Source organism: Taudactylus pleione, unplaced genomic scaffold, assembly GCF_031769625.1.
Source record: "Taudactylus pleione unplaced genomic scaffold, aTauple2 ptg000121l, whole genome shotgun sequence".
NCBI lineage: Eukaryota > Metazoa > Chordata > Amphibia > Anura > Myobatrachidae > Taudactylus > Taudactylus pleione.
Window position 1 is genome coordinate 11665029 of NW_028284523.1, and position 20819 is coordinate 11685847.

The 20819-nt window shown below is 46.4% G+C and overlaps 1 pseudogene; it reads right to left on the minus strand.

The window, feature by feature from the left end:
- Positions 1–2463: 2463 nt before the first annotated feature.
- On the minus strand, positions 2464–11619 carry LOC148524173 (zinc finger MYM-type protein 1-like; annotated as a pseudogene).
- Between the last annotated feature and the right edge of the window lie 9200 nt (positions 11620–20819).

A 20819-nucleotide genomic window follows, 5' to 3' on the forward strand; every position in this document is an offset into this window, starting at 1 on the left:
AGGTCTTTGCACCTCTGCAGGCTTGTGTCGGCCGGAAAGAGAGACACCACATAGGCTTTAAACTAGGATCGAGCACGGTGGCCAAAATGTAGTGGTCTGATTTCAACAGATTGACCACCCTGGAATCCTGGCAAAGTGAATGAAGGGCTTCATCCACAAGTCCCAAATGCCGAGCGGAATCGCTCCATCTTAGCTCCTCCTTCACTTTCTCCAGCTGCTTCTGCAAAAGCCTGATGAGGGGAATGACCTGACTCAAGCTGGCAGTGTCTGAACTGACTTCACGTGTGGCAAGTTCGAAGTGCTGGAGAACCTTGCAAAACATGGAACTCATTCTCCACTGCGCTTGAGTCAGGTGCATACCCCCTCCTTTGCCTATGTCATCGGTGGATGTATAGGCTTGAATGGCCTTTTGCTGCTCCTCCATCCTCTGAAGCATATAGAGGGTTGAGTTCCACAGTGTTACAACCTCTTGCTTCAGGTGATGGCGGGGCAGGTTCAAGAGTGTTTGCTGGCACTCCAGTCTTCGGCACGCAGTCGCTGAATGGCGAAAATGGCCAGAAATTTTTCGGGCCACCCAAAGCGTCTCCTGCACGCCCCTGTCGCTTTTCAGAAAATTCTGCACCACCAAGTTTATTGTGTGAGCAAAACATGGGACATGCTGGAATTTGCCCAGATGTAATGCCCGCACAATATTGGTGGCGTTGTCAGATATCACAAATCCCCAGGAGAGTCTAAGTGGGGTAAGCCACTGGGCGATGATTTCCCTCAGTTTCTCTAAGAGGTTGTCGGCGGTGTGCCTCTTACTGAAACCAGTGATACACAGCGTAGCCTGCCTTGGAACGAGCTGGCGTTTCTGAGATGCTGCTACTGTTGCTGCGTAAGGTGATACATCTACCCAGTGGGCTGTCACAGTCATATAGTCCTTAGTCTGCCCTGTTCCACTTGTCCACATGTCCGTGGTTAAGTGGACATTGGGTACAACGGCATTTTTCAGGACACTGAGGACACTTTTTCTGACGTTTTTGTACAGTCTCGGTATCGCCTGCCTAGTGAAGTGGAATCTAGATGGGATTTGGAACCGGGGACACACTACCTCCATCAATTGTCTAAATCGCACTGCACTAATGGCGGATACCGGACGCACGTCTAACACCAACATAGCAGTCAAGGCCTTAGTTATACGTTTTGCTTCAGGATGACTGCTGTCGTACTTCATCCTCCTCGCTAAGGACTGTTGGAGGGTCAATTGTTTAGAAAAGTAGTGGTGTTCCTACTTCCTCTCTGGGATGATGAACGACTCTCAGCAGCAACAGCAGCAGCGGCAGTGGCAGCAGGAGGTGTAGCAATGCAGGATCCTCCGGAGGAATCCCGGATAGGAGAGTCAGTCATGCCAGTGACATGGCCTGCAGGACTACTTCCGATCCTGACTAAGGAGGAAATTGACGAGGAGGGAGTTGACGGTGTGGTTTGCAGGCGCTTGGATACAACAGGACAACGGGATTTAGGTGTCCCTGGACTGCTTACGGTCTTTGCCACAGTTTCTGAACTTGACAGTAACTTTTTATGAACGCGCTGCAGGTGCCATATAAGGGAGGATGTTCCTAGGTGGTTAACGTCCCTACCCCTACTTATTCCACCTTTACATATGGTACATATGGCAAGACAGTTGTCCGGATTTGGATAGAAATATTGCCAGACCAAAGAGGTGGAATGTTTGGTCTTCTGCCCAGGCATGACCGTGATGGGTTTTTTCATCCCACGGACAACAACTGTCTCCCCCGGAGCCTGATTTAAACAAATTCACCATCAGAATCCTCCTCGCCAACTTCCTTCTCAGCGCCAGCTACACCAGTATCCTCATCCTGTTGTACTTCAACAGTGACATCTTCAATTTGCATATCAGCAAGTGGACTGTTGGTGCTCCTTTCAGCACTTGCAGGGGGCAGAGGCGTCACTAGGGTTGGTGTCACCCGGTGTGGTAGCTCATGGTGTCACCCCCCCATCCTTAGTACTGTTTTTGTACTCACTAAATGCAATGGCAATAGTAATAAAATAAACAGCTAACAAAACTAACGTTATATCTTTAAAATACAATATCACAGGTAAAACATTATAACATTTACATAAGTGTTATGCAAACTAAACTCAATGCCTAAATTATTTGACTCAACAGTTTCATGACTTACTGGACACAAACTTAGACTGTAAAACGGTTTTGCATTGCAATGAGGTTTTTCATGTGTTAGCCAAGATTCGGAAGGGCAACATAGGGATGAAGACATTAAGAGAAACTCTCATGAACAGCACGCCAAATCATATTAAATTTATTATATTCAGCAAAGTATATCACACAAAGTATTAATTTGCACACCTCGATAATTTAATAAGTAATACCATAAAAAACATAAACAGTAACAAATACAAAAGCATTTTAGCACTTAATGAACATCTCCACAAAAAAAATCAAAACTTTCCTTTTCTGGTCTTCACAGCTGCAAACTTTTGAATCACTTCATCAAAGTCAATGCCTTTTGCCATCTCACTTTCAACTGATAGAATTGCAAGGTCTGAAAGCCTTGACTGTCCCATGGTAGATCGCAAATAGTTCTTTATAAGTTTCAGCTTTGAAAAGCTCCTCTCACATGAAGCCACAGACACACAGATCGTCAAAAATAATTTTAGACTTTGTGAAAGGTTTGGTAGAGATTCTACAAAGTCCCATTCTGCTATGAATTTCAAAATATCTAATACTACCCAATCTTTGGCTTTTTCCAGATCAATCTTTGCTGCTTTCAGGTGCCTTCTTAGCCTTGGTATTTCTATTAAAAGAGCACTTTCAGATAATTCATCATAGAAAGTGGTCAATTTTGGAATAGACACCTTTAACTGTTCATCAGTGGCAGATATAAGACTCTTCGCTTGAACAGCTTCAAACATGGCTGCTATTTTCTGGATGGCTCTTGATCTGATCTGAAGCTCAGAATGAAAGCGATCAATGCACTCAGGCATCACCCTCCTATTTTCTTCTTGAAGAGAGAGTCCAGCATCACATGCTTGTTCCCCTGCCAACCTCTTCTTGACCCTGGCTCTTCTCTGTACTGCAATTCCATATTCTTCTGACTTTGAAAGTGCCTGTTCAATTGCATGCTCCACTAGTTGACTGCATTCATCATGTAAAAAAAGTTTAAGCGCCTCTAACTTTGTCACCACCTTGTCAAGAGTTAAGCCCTTTGTCTGCAGGTACTGCTGTGTTAGATTAACTTCCTGAAGTACATTACACCAGAAGTATAGGTAGCACAGAAAAGTGAAATCACAGACAGCAGGCAAAAGAGTTTGTGCTGCTCCCCTTGTATCCAAATTTTCATGTAGATCATAAAGAGCTTCGATCGCCTCCACAAACTTATCAAACTTCTCCTTAACTGGTGTAACAGCAGCATGATGAGCACTCCAGCGTGTTGTTGACAGCCTTTTCACTGAGACTCTAGTATGTTCCATTAACACATCCCATCGATGGGTGGAAGCAGCAAAGAAAGAAAACATTCTTTCAAGAGTCCCAAAAAATGTCACACATGATGCATTTTCAGCAAAAGAGTGCTGACCACACAAATTAAGTGAATGGTCCACACATCCACTAAAAATAGCCTTCCTGTTCTTTTTTTTAAGAATGCCTTGCACACCTCCATGGATTCCAGCCATAGTGGCAGCATTATCATAGCCTTGAGAGCGGCACATCATTATGTCCAGTCCATCATTTTCCAGTGTTTTAAGAATGTCAGAACTGAGGTCAGCAGCGGTTTTCCCCTTTAAAGGAAAAAATCCAAGAAATACCTCTTTTACTTCAACTTTCATATTGTTGATTTTTACATATCTGATCACTTCGGACATCTGGTCAGTATGTGATATGTCAGGTGTGCTGTCAAACATGATCCCAAAACAGTTTGCAGACTTTATGTCAATGACAAGCTTCTCCTTCACATGGTTTGCCAAGGCACTTATAAACTCATTCTGAGTGTTTGGTGCTAGATAAGAGACTGACACTTTAAGTTTACATGTGCTCTGTTTTAATCTCATAAGGTGCTCTTTCAGCACTGGATCATATTTTGACAGCATCTCAACCATCTCAAGAAAGTTCCCTTTATTTAATGAAGTTTCATCTTCCTTGTGGCCACGGAATGCTAGATTCTGCTTGGCAAGAAACAATATTATATTAAGCAATCTGTACAAGATGTCCCTCCACTTTTTCTTCTCCATTTCCATTAAAGAAATACTTTTGGCATCAATGGTTAATGCTAATGTTTTCCACTATTCAAGGCAACATAGGTGCTCTTCGGATGTCTCATGGTTATATACTTTAGGGTTCAGTTTCCACTAGGGGTGTGCACCGGCCACTTTTCGTGTTTTGTGTTTTGGTTTTGGATCTGGATCTTTCTTCGTGTTTTGGATCTGGATTGGTTTTGCCAAAACCACCCTTCCGTGTTTTGGGTTCTGGGTTTTGTGTTTTGGATCTGTATTTTTTTTAAAAAAAGCATAAAAACAGCTAAAATCACAGAATTTGTTGGTTTCTCTGCTCCTATGCTATTATTAACCTCAATAACCTTAATTTCCACTCATTTCCAGTCTATTCTGAACACCTCACACCTCACAATAGTGTTTTCATGTCCAAAAGGTTGCACCGAGGTAGCTGGATGACTATGCTAAGCGACACGAGTGGGCGGCACAAACACGTGACCCATCTAGGAGTGACACTGCAGTGGCAGACAGGATGGCAGTTAGAAAAACTAGGCCCCAAACTGTACATAATGCAAAGAAAAAAAAGAAGTGCAAGATGGAATTGTCCTTGGGCCCTCCCACCCACCCTTATGTTGTATAAACAGGACATGCACACTTTAACAAATCAATCATTTCAGCGCCAGGGTCTGCCACACAACTGTGGCTGAAATGATTGGTTCGTTTGGGCCCCCACAAAACAAGCTGGCAATTAATGTGTCCCTGCACAAACTGGCTCTACGGAGGCAAGATGTCATCCTCATCCTCCTCATCCACCGATTCCTCACCCTCTTCAGTGTGTACATCCTCATCCTCACAAAGTATTAACTCGTCCCCACTTGAATCCACCACCACAGGTCCCTCTGTACCTTCTGGAGGCTGGTCTCCCTGGAAGAGCTGATAATTCATTTTGATGAACATCATCTTCTCCACATTCTGTGGAAGCAACCTCCTACGCCTTTCGCTGACAAGGTTCCCGGCTGCACTAAACACTCTTTCGGAATACACACTGGAGGGGGGGCAACTCAGGTAAAATAGAGCCAGCTTGTACAGGGGCCTCCAAATTGCCTCTTTTTCCTGCCAGTACAGGTATGGACTGTCTGACATGCCTACTTGGATGCTGTCACCGATGTAATCCTCCACCATTCTGTCAATGGTGACAGTATCATATGCAGTGACAGTAGACATGTCAGAAATTGTTGCCAGGTCCTTCAGTCCGGACCAGATGTCCAAACTTGGTCCTGCCTGCCCTGCATCACCGCCAGCGGGTTGCTTAGGATACCTAAGTTTTTTCCTGGCAGCCCCAGTTGCGGGAGAAAATGAAGAAGGAGCCGTTGACGTGTCACGTTCCGCTTCAGCTGACAGTGTGTTCACCAGCAGGTCTTTGCACCTCTGCAGGCTTGTGTCGGCCGGAAAGAGAGACACCACATAGGCTTTAAACCTAGGATCAAGCACGGTGGCCAAAATGTAGTGGTCTGATTTCAACAGATTGACCACCCTGGAATCCTGGCAAAGCGAATGAAGGGCTTCATCCACAAGTCCCACATGCCGAGCGGAATCGCTCTGTCTTAGCTCCTCCTTCACTTTCTCCAGCTGCTTCTGCAAAAGCCTGATGAGGGGAATGACCTGACTCAAGCTGGCTGTGTCTGAACTGACTTCACGTGTGGCAAGTTCGAAGGGCTGGAGAACCTTGCACAACACGGAAATCATTCTCCACTGTGCTTGAGTCAGGTGCATACCCCCTCCTTTGCCTATGTCATAGGTGGATGTATAGGCTTGTATGGCCTTTTGCTGCTCCTCCATCCTCTGAAGCATATAGAGGGTTGAGTTCCACCGCGTCACAACCTCTTGCTTCAGGTGATGGCGGGGTAGGTTCAAGAGTGTTTGCTGGCGCTCCAGTCTTCGGCACGCAGTCGCTGAATGGCGAAAGTGGCCAGAATTTTTCGGGCCACCCAAAGCGTCTCCTGCACGCCCCTGTCGCTTTTCAGAAAATTCTGCACCACCAAGTTTATTGTGTGAGCAAAACATGGGACGTGCTGGAATTTGCCCAGATGTAATGCCCGCACAATATTGGTGGCGTTGTCAGATATCACAAATCCCCAGGAGAGTCTAAGTGGGGTAAGCCACTGGGCGATGATTTCCCTCAGTTTCTCTAAGAGGTTGTCGGCGGTGTGCCTCTTACTGAAACCGGTGATACACAGCGTAGCCTGCCTTGTAACGAGCTGGCGTTTCTGAGATGCTGCTACTGGTGACGCTGCTGCTGTTGCTGCGTAAGGTGATACATCTACCCAGTGGGCTGTCACAGTCATATAGTCCTTAGTCTGCCCTGTTCCACTTGTCCACATGTCCGTGGTTAAGTGGACATTGTGTACAACGGCATTTTTCAGGACACTGAGGACACTTTTTCTGACGTTTCTGTACAGTCTCGGTATCGCCTGCCTAGTGAAGTGGAATCTAGACGGGATTTGGAACCGGGGACACACTACCTCCATCAATTGTCTAAATCCCACTGCACTAATGGCGGATACCGGACGCACGTCTAACACCAACATAGCAGTCAAGGCCTCAGTTATACGTTTTGCTTCAGGATGACTGCTGTCGTACTTCATCCTCCTCGCTAAGGACTGTTGGAGGGTCAATTGTTTAGTAAAAGTAGTGGTGTTCCTACTTCCTCTCTGGGATGATGAACGACTCCCAGCAGCAGCAACAGCAGCAGCGGCAGCAGTAGGCGTAGCAATGCAGGATCCTCCAGAGGAATCCCGGATAGGAGAGTCAGTCATGCCAGTGACATGGCCTGCAGGACTACTTCCGATCCTGACTAAGGAGGAAATTGACGAGGAGGGAGTTGACGGTGTGGTTTGCAGGCGCTTGGATACAACAGGACAACGGGATTTAGGTGTCCCTGGACTGCTTACGGTCTTAGCCAAAGTTTCTGAACTTGACAGTAACTTTTTATGAACGCGCTGCAGGTGCCGTATAAGGGAGGATGTTCCTAGGTGGTTGACGTCCCTACCCCTACTTATTTCACCTTTACATATGGTACATATGGCAAGACAGTTGTTGTCCGGATTTGGATAGAAATATTGCCAGACCAAAGAGGTGGAATGTTTGGTCTTCTGCCCAGGCATGACCGTGATGGGCTTTTTCATCCCACGGACAACAACTGTCTCCCCCGGAGCCTGATTTAAACAAACCACATCACCATCAGAATCCTCCTCGCCAACTTCCTCCTCAGCGCCAGCTACACCAGTATCCTCATCCTGTTGTACTTCAACAGTGACATCTTCAATTTGCATATCAGCAAGTGGACTGTGGGTGCTCCTTTCAGCACTTGCAGGGGGCGTGCAAATGGTGGAAAGAGCCACCTCTTCCCGTCCAGTGCTGGGAAGGTCAGGCATCGCAACCACCACCACACTTGGACTCTCCTTGGGGATTTGTGATATCTTCTTAGAAAGCACAGTTCTTCGCTGTGCTTTTGCCAGCTTAACTCTTTTGATTTTTTTAGTGGGAGGAGGGCTTCCATCGTCATGTGAAGCTGAACCACTAGTCATGAACATACTAGGGATCGACCTTAACCGTTCCTTGCCACTCCGTGTCGTAAATGGCATATTGGCAAGTTTACGTTTCTCTTCAGCTGATTTAAATGTCTTTTTCAAGGTCATTTTCCTGAACTTTGCCATTTGGGATTGTATGTGCCCTCTACTATGACATTGGGCATCGGCCTTGGCAGACGACGTTGATGGCATGTTATCGTCTATGTCATGACTAGTGGCAGCAGCTTCAGCACTAGGAGGAAGTGGTTCTTGATCTTTCTCTATTTTATTTTTATCGGAGAAAGTTTGGTCCTCCATTTATGTTATATCGATTTGATATATACGTGCGGCTAAACACAGAAAATAATTTTTTTTTTGGTTTGGACTGGAGTGTACTTTCAGGGGTTACAGCACCCTTTAACGGTCAAGCCAGCCGGCCCTTTACTTATGACACAGGCGCACGCTTGGCACTACTTTGTTGATGCACGTGCGGCTACTGCGCACACAATTCACAAACACAGAAAATAATTTTTTTTTTGGTTTGGACTGGAGTGTACTTTGGGGGTTACAGCACCCTTTAACGGTCAAGCCAGCCGGCCCTTTACTTATGACACAGGCGCACTCTTGGCACTACTTTGTTGATGCACGTGCTGCTACTGCGCACACAATTCACAAACACAGAAAATAATTTTTTTTTTGGTTTGGACTGGAGTGTACTTTCGGGGGTTACAGCACCCTTTAATGGTCAAGCCAGCCGGCCCTTTACTTATGACACAGGCGCACGCTTGGCACTACTTTGTTGATGCACGTGCGGCTACTGCGCACACAATTCACAAACACAGAAAATAATTTTTTTTTTGGTTTGGACTGGAGTGTACTTTCGGGGGTTACAGCACCCTTAACGGTCAAGCCAGCCGGCCCTTTACTTATGACACAGGCGCACGCTTGGCACTACTTTGTTGATGCACGTGCGGCTACTGCGCACACAATTCACAAACACAGAAAATAATTTTTTTTTTGGTTTGGACTGGAGTGTACTTTCGGGGGTTACAGCACCCTTTAATGGTCAAGCCAGCCGGCCCTTTACTTATGACACAGGCGCACGCTTGGCACTACTTTGTTGATGCACGTGCGGCTACTGCGCACACAATTCACAAACACAGAAAATAATTTTTTTTTTGGTTTGGACTGGAGTGTACTTTCGGGGGTTACAGCACCCTTAACGGTCAAGCCAGCCGGCCCTTTACTTATGACACAGGCGCACGCTTGGCACTACTTTGTTGATGCACGTGCGGCTACTGCGCACACAATTCACAAACACAGAAAATAATTTTTTTTTTGGTTTGGACTGGAGTGTACTTTGGGGGTTACAGCACCCTTTAACGGTCAAGCCAGCCGGCCCTTTACTTATGACACAGGCGCACGCTTGGCACTACTTTGTTGATGCACGTGCGGCTACTGCGCACACAATTCACAAACACAGAAAATAATTTTTTTTTTGGTTTGGACTGGAGTGTACTTTCGGGGGTTACAGCACCCTTAACGGTCAAGCCAGCCGGCCCTTTACTTATGACACAGGCGCACGCTTGGCACTACTTTGTTGATGCACGTGCGGCTACTGCGCACACAATTCACAAACACAGAAAATAATTTTTTTTTTGGTTTGGACTGGAGTGTACTTTGGGGGTTACAGCACCCTTTAACGGTCAAGCCAGCCGGCCCTTTACTTATGACACAGGCGAACGCTTGGCACTACTTTGTTGATGCACGTGCGGCTACTGCGCACACAATTCACAAACACAGAAAATAATTTTTTTTTTGGTTTGGACTGGAGTGTACTTTGGGGGTTACAGCACCCTTTAATGGTCAAGCCAGCCGGCCCTTTACTTATGACACAGGCGCACGCTTGGCACTACTTTGTTGATGCACGTGCGGCTACTGCGCACACAATTCACAAACACAGAAAATAATTTTTTTTTTGGTTTGGACTGGAGTGTACTTTGGGGGTTACAGCACCCTTTAACGGTCAAGCCAGCCGGCCCTTTACTTATGACACAGGCGCACGCTTGGCACTACTTTGTTGATGCACGTGCGGCTACTGCGCACACAATTCACAAACACAGAAAATAATTTTTTTTTTTGTTTGGACTGGAGTGTACTTTCGGGGGTTACAGCACCCTTAACGGTCAAGCCAGCCGGCCCTTTACTTATGACACAGGCGCACGCTTGGCACTACTTTGTTGATGCACGTGCGGCTACTGCGCACACAATTCACAAACACAGAAAATAATTTTTTTTTGGTTTGGACTGGAGTGTACTTTCGGGGGTTACAGCACCCTTAACGGTCAAGCCAGCCGGCCCTTTACTTATGACACAGGCGCACGCTTGGCACTACTTTGTTGATGCACGTGCGGCTACTGCGCACACAATTCACAAACACAGAAAATAATTTTTTTTTGGTTTGGACTGGAGTGTACTTTCGGGGGTTACAGCACCCTTTAACGGTCAAGCCAGCCGGCCCTTTACTTATGACACAGGCGCACGCTTGGCACTACTTTGTTGATGCACGTGCGGCTACTGCGCACACAATTCACAAACACAGAAAATATATTATTTTTTTAGCACTTGGGGGGAGCACCCCTGATGGACAGAGCACCCCCTGGACAACACTACAGCACTCCTTTAGGACTGGGACACTGCACAGGACTTTGGAGTGGACACAGCCCCTATGGAGAACTGACTGCACAACACAGTCCAGCCAGCCCCTATGGACTTTGAAGTAGTGGACACAGCCCCTATTAACAACAGCAGCACAGCACAACACAGCCAGCCCCTATGGACTTTGAAGTAGTGGACAACAGCAGCACTACACTACACTACACTACACAGCCCTAACTCCCACCCTCCCTCTTCACTGTCCACAGCCGAGTGAGAAAATGGCGCCGACGCGGGTACCTTATATAGGATCCAAAACCCGCGAGACTCGGAAGGCGGGATGATGACGTTTTGCCTCGATTTCAGATCCGAGTCAGGCGGGAAAAGTCGAGCCTGACTCGGATCAGACTCGGATCGGGGGGGTTCGGGGGGGTTCGGATTTCAGAAATCCGAACCCGCTCACCCCTAGTTTCCACCACATCTGAAACCCAGTCACAAATTTGGATGTCATACTTGTAGTACTAACTGCAAACAGTCGGCAGCAAAAACAGTATAATTTGTTGCTGACAACTGAGTAAATCATCCAAGACCGTAGAATTTTCTCGCCATTTGGCATCATCTTGTAAAACCACTCTTTTGAAAGCTGACGTACACCACCCTTTGCTTTTCCATCTGAATCTTGCCCTGACACTGCACTGAAAGGACCATCTTTGTTCTGGAAATAAGTACTTCCCTTTTTGATGATTTCAACCCGAAAGTGATCTGGAACTGGTATTTCCTAGAAAGAAACATCATGGAAAATTTGCAAATCTTTCTCCATAACATCACTCATTTCCGTTGCAGTATCAAGGCTAGAGTCACTTTCAGCACTTTCTTCTGCTTGACATTCTTCCATTTCCACTCCTTGTTTTTCTGCTGTAAATTCTGCAATTTCCACTTCTTGCTCTTCTGTAGAATGCATGCGATCATCAGAAGAATTAGTATTATCAATTGGAGACTGACACGGAGGAGCTGTGTCTTTTGATGAACCCTGGCCATCATCCTGTCTTTTGACAAATTGAAGCATGGATCCAGCTTGCGTTTTCAGTGCTTTTTTTCTTGTTTCTTTTGCCTTCCTTTGCTGGCATCCACTTGGCCTCTTTGCTTTATGTACACCATGCAGCATGATTGAATATCACTGCACAATGTAAAAATGCATAATAGAATTTTTTTGCAAAATTAAATAAAAATATGTAAATCTATTGTAAATAGTACAGGCAAAGGAAGGAAAACCTTGGACCATGTGATTCTGCTGTTACCCTGCCAGGTTAATTACAAGTGCAGAACACTGCATGGGGAAGTTAATTTAAATATACCCTGTTAGTCAATGAGAAAAGGTGTGTATTTTACCCCTAATAATTCAATATTGAAATCAATGCAGGGTTCAAAAACATGCAAAATTTAGAAAAGGCAAACAAAACATTTTGAAAAACAAAAATAAAATACTGTTAATATATGTATACAGATGTGTCCTCATACGCCAGGTCGCTTAAGAATCTTCTAGTATCGGGCATCTTCTTTGCTTGTTTCTAGCTAAAAATGCATCCTAGTTGCAACGTAATGTGACTAGGATGTAAAAGGAGGATTAATTTGATGCATGACACTCAGGGTAACTAGGGTAGTGTGACCAGTGCCATGGCACAGGGCACCGCAGGGCAGGGGGCGCTGTTTGGGCCTGTCAATTTTCCTGTTTATTATCATTCTCACTTGTAGCTTCCTCTTCTTTTATCCCCTGCATCTCCTGGCCTCCACTATCTCTTCCCTGGCCCCAACATCTCCTGGCCTCCCCTATCTCTTCCCTCGCCTTTCCCCATGAGGCCATGGCCTTTTTTCAGGTGCACTATTTTATGTACCCATTTAAAAAATGGGGGGGGCACCAATGCTCTCTTATGACACTTGTATATCTGTGTGCAACTGAATCTCTGAACCTGTATATAAAGTGCAGTAGTAGCAGCTGCAGCTTTCTTCCAATACAAGCTCTGATCTGTATACTGACACAATATACAAGTGTCATATATCAAATTAATCAACACAGTCTCCTTGTGCGTACTATAGTAGTCACATTGCATTGTGACTGAGACTCATTTTTAGCAAACAAAGATGCCCAACGTTAGCAGAGCTGCACTGGACCTGGCGGCTCACTCATGTCCGGCATCTCACGCTGTATAGCATATCGAGGATAGATGTAGGAGTACACATCTATAATGATGTTAACATAAAGGGCATACACAGACCAATACCAATACCAATTAATAATTTAAAATGAGCCATTTAAATATACTCCTTAGGGTAGAGACAGTGGGGGCGATTGAATTGTTTGCACCCGTGGCTGAAGGCTCAGGGCAGGCGAGCAGAAATGTTCAATAAGTCGGCACTTTGGGCACCTAAATGGGAGTTTGGGCGCCCAAAGCAGGACTTAGCCGCTTTACGGGTTTAGCCCTGTCGATTTGGGCACGGCATGCATGGGCGCCCAAAAACAATTGAATATCGCACCCCAATCTCCCGTCACTTTAGGCGGGAGATAGGGTGCGATAAAACATTTGAATCGTCCCCAATGACCAACCCTCCATTGACTTTTTCTACTACCTCATTCCCTCCTCATGTTAAACTCATAACAGTAAGATCATATTATAAATCAAAGTTTGATTACATGTAAAGAAATATGATCTATTATGCAGTAATATAAAATGGACCCTCTCTCCCTCCCTTATCTGCAGCCAGGTGTTTATTCAGGGCAAAAGTTTCCTTGAACCCCCCCCTTCCCCACACCACCAACCTGACCCAAAAAAATTTAGACTAGTACAATGCTTTTAACATATAAATGTGTATTATGTATTTTAAGTCACAACAATAAGCATACTATACAATATCAGTGCAAACATACTCAGACTTACAGTGCAGATTTCTTGAAGGTGAAAGCAGAAATTAGGCAGCACTCGATTCCAATAGCGTCAGGAGTAGGGTTAGGCTGTCTCCTCCAGACTGGTATGAAAACTCTCACTTTATTCTCTGAAAATATGTTTATAATAAATGAGCAACTCTAATATATGGATAATTTATAAAGCACTATTATATATGTTAAATCAATGGGCAGCAAGAGTTTCCATTTGCAGATGGACAAGCACTCACATTACCTCTATGGAATGCCCTTTATTCAATGCCGTATTAGTGCCCCTTATGCAATCTCCTATAGTTGTGCCCATTATGCAGTTCCCCCTGTAGTAGTGCCCCTTTAGGCAATGCCCCCTGTAGATGTGGCCAATATGCAATGCCCCCTGTATTAGAGCCCAGTATGCAATGCCCATTTTATTAGAGCCCCATATGCTGTACCCCCAGTAGTGCCCCTTACACAGTTCCCCCAGTAGCGCCCCTTATACTTTACCACCAGTATCGCTCCTTATGCAGTGCCTCAGTAGCGCCCCTTATTCAGTGTGCCCAGTATGCAGTGCCCCAGTAATGCCCCTTATGTTGTGCCCCCAGTAGTGCCTCTTATACAGTATCGCCAGTAGTGCCCCTTATGCAGTACCCCCAGAAGTATGCTTTATACAGTGCCTCCCCGTAGCACCCCTTACGCAGTGGCCCAGCAATGCCCCTTATGTTGTGCCCCCAGTAGTGCCTCTTATACAGTATTGCCAGTAGTGCCCCTTATGCAGTACCCCCAGAAGTATGCTTTATACAGTGCCTCCAGTAGCACCCCTTACGCAGTGGCCCAGCAATGCCCCTTGAGCTGTGACCCCCATAGTGCCCTTATACAGTGCCCCCAGGATTGCATCTCTTATGCAGTGCCCCAGCAATGCCCCTTAAGCTGTGCCCCCAGTAGTGCCCTTATACAGTGTCCCATAGCCCCCCGTAGTGCCCTTATACAGTGCCCCATGGCCTCCAGTAGTGCCCTTATACAGTGCCCCATTGCCCCCATAGTGCCCTTATACAGTGTCCCATAGCCTCATTAGTGCCCTTATACAGTGTCCCATAGCCTCATTAGTGCCCTTATACAGTGTCCCATAGCCTCAGTAGTGCCCTTATACAGTGTCCCATAGCCTCCAGTAGTGCCCTTATACAGTGTCCCATAGCCTAAGTAGTGCCCTTATACAGTGTCCCATAGCCTCATTAGTGCCCTGGTACAGTGTCCCATAGCCTCATTAGTGCCCTTATACAGTGTCCCATAGCCTCCAGTAGTGCCCTTATACAGTGTCCCATAGCCTCATTAGTGCCCTTATACAGTGTCCCATAGCCTCCAGTAGTGCCCTCATACAGTGTCCCATAGCCTCATTAGTGCCCTCATACAGTGTCCCATAGCCTCATTAGTGCCCTTATACAGTGTCCCATAGCCTCCAGTAGTGCCTTTATACAGTGTCCCATAGCCTCAGTAGTGCCCTTATACAGTGTCCCATAGCCTCATTAGTGCCCTCATACAGTGTCCCATAGCCTCATTAGTGCCCTTATACAGTGTCCCATAGCCAGGCCTCCAGTAATGCCCATATATTGTGTCCCATGGCCCCCAGTAGTGCCCTTATATTGTGTCCCATGGCCCCCTTATATTGTGTCCCATGGCCCCCAGTAGTGCCCTTATAAGGTGTCCCAGCATGGAACTCTAATTGTGGCCCGGCCCCCAGTAATCCCCCTTATACTGTTCCCCCCCCTGTGTACTTACCTCTGGGTGTGTCCAGTTGGGGTGCGCAGCGCACTGTGCACTTGACTCCTGGCTGGCTTCCAAGTTCTTCTTTCTTGACACACAGCACGCTCAGGTCCGTGGTCCCTCCTCCTTCTCCAGCAGGCTGAGCGGCTCCCAGAAGGACAAGCAGAGCCGGCGTGCGCGATGACGTCATCGCGGCCGGCGTCCAGAAGCACACACAGGCACAGAGAGATCCTCTGTGCCTGTGTGTGGCTCTGGACGCCGGCCGCGGTGAATGTGCAGTGCAGCTCACCCCGGTGGCGGCGGGCAGACCAGGATGGACATCACGCGGTGGATCCCAGTGTGTGTCTCCAGCAGCATGGTCGGCGGTGGTGCCTGGGGTGTGCGGCCCGCGGGTGTGATGTGCTGCTCTTCTTGGTGTCACCCCCTTGAAGGGTGACACCAGGTGCGGGCCGCACCCCCCTAGTGACGCCGCTGGCAGGGGGCGTGCAAATGGTGGAAAGAGCCACCTCTTCCCGTCCAGTGCTGGGAAGGTCAGGCATCGCAACCGCCGCCACACTTGGACTCTCCTTGGGGATTTGTGATATCTTCTTAGAATGCAGAAGCTGAACCACTAGTCATGAACATAGGGAAAGACCTTAGCCATTCCTTGCCACTCCGTGTTGTAAATGGCATATTGGCAAGTTTACGTTTCTCTTCAGATGATTTAAATATTTTTTTAAAGGTCATTTTCCTGAACTTTGTCATTTGGGATTGTATGTGCCCTCTACTATGACATTGGGCATCGGCCTTGGCAGACGACGTTGATGGCATGTTATCGTCTATGTCATGACTAGTGGCAGCAGCTTCAGCACTAGGAGGAAGTGGTTCTTGATCTTTCCCTATTTTATTTTTATCGGAGAAAGTTTGGTCCTCCATTTATGTTATATTGATATATACGTGCGGCTAAGGCGCACACAAACACAGAAAATAATTTTTTATTTTTGTTGGAGAGTAGTGCACTTTGTGGGTTACACCACCCTTTCAGAAATGAGCCAGCCGGCCCTTTACTTAGGGGACACAGGCGCATGCTTGGCGCTGCTCTTTTGTTGATGCACGTGCAGCCACAGTACACACAATTCACAAATACAGAAATTTTTTTTTTACTTTGTTTGGAGTGCCCTTTGGGGGTTACAGCACCCTTTAACGGACAAGCCAGCCGGCCCTTTACTTATGACACAGGCGCACGCTTGGCACTAGTTTGTTGATGCACGTGCGGCTACTGCGCACACAATTCACAAACACAGAAAATATTTTTTTATTTTGTTTGGAGTGTACTTTGGGGGTTACAGCACCCTTTAACGGACAAGCCAGCTGGCCTTTTACTTATGGGACACAGGCGCACGCTTGGCGTTGCTCCTTCGTTGATGCACATGCAGCCACAGTGCACACAATTCACAAACACAGAAAAATATATATTTTTATTTTGTTTGGAGTGCCCTTTGGGGGTTACAGCACCCTTTAATGGACAAGCCAGCCGGCCTTTTACTTATGGGACACAGGCGCACGCTTGGCGCTGCTCCTTCGTTGATGCACTTGCAGCCACAGTGCACACAATTCACAAACACAGAAAAATATATTTCTTTATTTTGTTTGGAGTGTACTTTGGGGGTTACAGCACCCTTTAGCGGTCAATCCAGCCGGCCCTTTATATATGGGACACAGGCGCACGATTGGCACTACTTTGTTGATGCACGTGCGGCTACTGCGCACACAATTCACAAACACAGAAAATATTTTTTTACTTTGTTTGGAGTGTACTTTGGGGGTAACAGCACCCTTTAGCGGTCAATACAGCTGGCCCTTTATGGGACACAGGCGCACGCTTGGCACTACTTTGTTGATGCACGTGCGGCTACTGCGCACACAATTCACAAACACAGAAAATATTTTTTTATTTTGTTTGGAGTGTACTTTGGGGGTTACAGCACCCTTTAACGGACAAGCCAGCTGGCCCTTTACTTATGACATAGGCGCACGCTTGGCACTACTTTGTTGATGCACGTGCGGCTACTGCGCACACAATTCACAAACACAGAAATATTTTTTTATTTTGTTTGGAGTGTACTTTGGGGGTTACAGCACCCTTTAATGGACAAGCCAGCCGGCCCTTTACTTATGACACAGGCGCACGCTTGGTACTACTTTGTTGATGCACGTGCGGCTACTGCGCACACAATTCACAAACACAGAAAATATTTTTTTATTTTGTTTGGAGTGTACTTTGGGGGTTACAGCACCCTTTAGCGGTCAATCCAGCCGGCCCTTTATTTATGGGACAGAGGCGCACGCTTGGCACTACTTTGTTGATGCACATGCGGCTACTGCGCACACAATTCACAAACACAGAAAATATTTTTTTATTTTGTTTGGAGTGTATTTTGGGGGTTACTGCACCCTTTAACGGACAAGCCAGCCGGCCCTTTACTTATGACATAGGCGCACGCTTGGCACTACTTTGTTGATGCACGTGCGGCTACTGAGCACACAATTCACAAACACAGAAAATATTTTTTTATTTTGTTTGGAGTGTACTTTGGGGGTTACAGCACCCTTTAACGGACAAGCCAGCCGGCCCTTTAATTATGACACAGGTGCACGCTTGGCACTACTTTGTTGATGCACGTGCGGCTACTGCGCACGCAATTCACAAACAAAAAAATATATATTTTTTTATTTTGTTTGGAGTGCCCTTTGGGGGTTACAGCACCCTTTAATGGACAAGCCAGCTGGCCCTTTGCTTATGACACAGGCGCACGCTTGGCGCTGCTCCTTCCTTGATGCACGTGCAGCCACAGTGCACACAATTCTCAAACACAGAAAAATATATTTTTTTATTTTGTTTGGAGTGCCCTTTGGAGGTTACAGCACCCTTTAGCGGTCAATCCAGCCGGCCCTTTATATATGGGACACAGGCGCACGATTGGCACTAATTTGTTGATGCACGTGCGGCTACTGCGCACACAATTCACAAACACAGAAAATATTTTTTTATTTTGTTTGGAGTGCCCTTTGGGGGTTACAGCACCCTTTAACGGACAAGCCAACTGGCCTTTTACTTATGGGACAGAGGCGCACGCTTAGCGCTGCTCCTTTGTTGATGCACGTGCGGCTACTGCGCACACAATTCACATACACAGAAATATTTTTTTATTTTGTTTGGAATGTATTTTGGGGGTTACAGCACCCTTTAATGGACAAGCCAGCTGGCCCTTTACTTATGACACAGGCGCACGCTTGGCACTACTTTGTTGATGCACGTGCGGCTACTGCGCACACAATTCACAAACACAGAAAATATTTTTTTATTTTGTTTGGAGTGTACTTTGGGGGTTACAGCACCCTTTAGCGGTCAATCCAGCTGGCCCTTTATTTATGGGACAGAGGCGCACGCTTGGCATTACTTTGTTGATGCACGTGCGGCTACTGCGCACACAATTCACAAACACAGAAAATATTTTTTAATTTTGTTTGGAGTGTATTTTGGGGGTTACAGCTCCATTTAACGGACAAGCCAGCCGGCCCATTACTTATGACACAGGCGCACGCTTGGCACTACTTTGTTGATGCACGTGCGGCTACTGCGCACACAATTCACAAACACAGAAAATATTTTTTTATTTTGTTTGGAGTGTACTTTGGGGGTTACAGCACCCTTTAACGGACAAGCCAGCCGGCCCTTTAATTATGACACAGGTGCACGCTTGGCACTACTTTGTTGATGCACGTGCGGCTACTGCGCACGCAATTCACAAACAAAAAAATATATATTTTTTTATTTTGTTTGGAGTGCCCTTTGGGGGTTACAGCACCCTTTAATGGACAAGCCAGCTGGCCCTTTGCTTATGACACAGGCGCACGCTTGGCGCTGCTCCTTCCTTGATGCACGTGCAGCCACAGTGCACACAATTCTCAAACACAGAAAAATATATTTTTTTATTTTGTTTGGAGTGCCTTTTGGAGGTTACAGCACCCTTTAGCGGTCAATCCAGCCGGCCCTTTATATATGGGACACAGGCGCACGATTGGCACTAATTTGTTGATGCACGTGCGGCTACTGCGCACACAATTCACAAACACAGAAAATATTTTTTTATTTTGTTTGGAGTGCCCTTTGGGGGTTACAGCACCCTTTAACGGACAAGCCAACTGGCCTTTTACTTATGGGACAGAGGCGCACGCTTAGCGCTGCTCCTTTGTTGATGCACGTGCAGCCACAGTGCACACAATTCTCAAACACAGAAAAATATATTTTTTTATTTTGTTTGGAGTGCCTTTTGGAGGTTACAGCACCCTTTAGCGGTCAATCCAGCCGGCCCTTTATATATGGGACACAGGCGCACGATTGGCACTAATTTGTTGATGCACGTGCGGCTACTGCGCACACAATTCACATACACAGAAATATTTTTTTATTTTGTTTGGAATGTATTTTGGGGGTTACAGCACCCTTTAATGGACAAGCCAGCTGGCCCTTTACTTATGACACAGGCGCACGCTTGGCACTACTTTGTTGATGCACGTGCGGCTACTGCGCACACAATTCACAAACACAGAAAATATTTTTTTATTTTGTTTGGAGTGTACTTTGGGGGTTACAGCACCCTTTAGCGGTCAATCCAGCCGGCCCTTTATTTATGGGACAGAGGCGCACGCTTGGCATTACTTTGTTGATGCACGTGCGGCTACTGCGCACACAATTCACAAACACAGAAAATATTTTTAAATTTTGTTTGGAGTGTATTTTGGGGGTTACAGCTCCATTTAACGGACAAGCCAGCTGGCCCATTACTTATGACACAGGCGCACGCTTGGCACTACTTTGTTGATGCACGTGCGGCTACTGCGCACACAATTCACAAACACAGAAAATATTTTTTTATTTTGTTTGGAGTGTACTTTGGGGGTTACAGCACCCTTTAACGGACAAGCCAGCCGGCCCTTTAATTATGACACAGGTGCACGCTTGGCACTACTTTGTTGATGCACGTGCGGCTACTGCGCACGCAATTCACAAACAAAAAAATATATATTTTTTTATTTTGTTTGGAGTGCCCTTTGGGGGTTACAGCACCCTTTAATGGACAAGCCAGCTGGCCCTTTGCTTATGACACAGGCGCACGCTTGGCGCTGCTCCTTCCTTGATGCACGAGCAGCCACAGTGCACACAATTCTCAAACACAGAAAAATATATTTTTTTATTTTGTTTGGAGTGCCTTTTGGAGGTTACAGCACCCTTTAGCGGTCAATCCAGCCGGCCCTTTATATATGGGACACAGGCGCACGATTGGCACTACTTTGTTGATGCACGTGCGGCTACTGCGCACACAATTCACAAACACAGAAAATATTTTTTTATTTTGTTTGGAGTGCCCTTTGGGGGTTACAGCACCCTTTAACGGACAAGCCAACTGGCCTTTTACTTATGGGACAGAGGCGCACGCTTGGCGCTGCTCCTTTGTTGATGCACGTGCGGCTACTGCGCACACAATTCACATACACAGAAATATTTTTTTATTTTGTTTGGAATGTATTTTGGGGGTTACAGCACCCTTTAATGGACAAGCCAGCTGGCCCTTTACTTATGACACAGGCGCACGCTTGGCACTACTTTGTTGATGCACGTGCGGCTACTGCGCACACAATTCACAAAC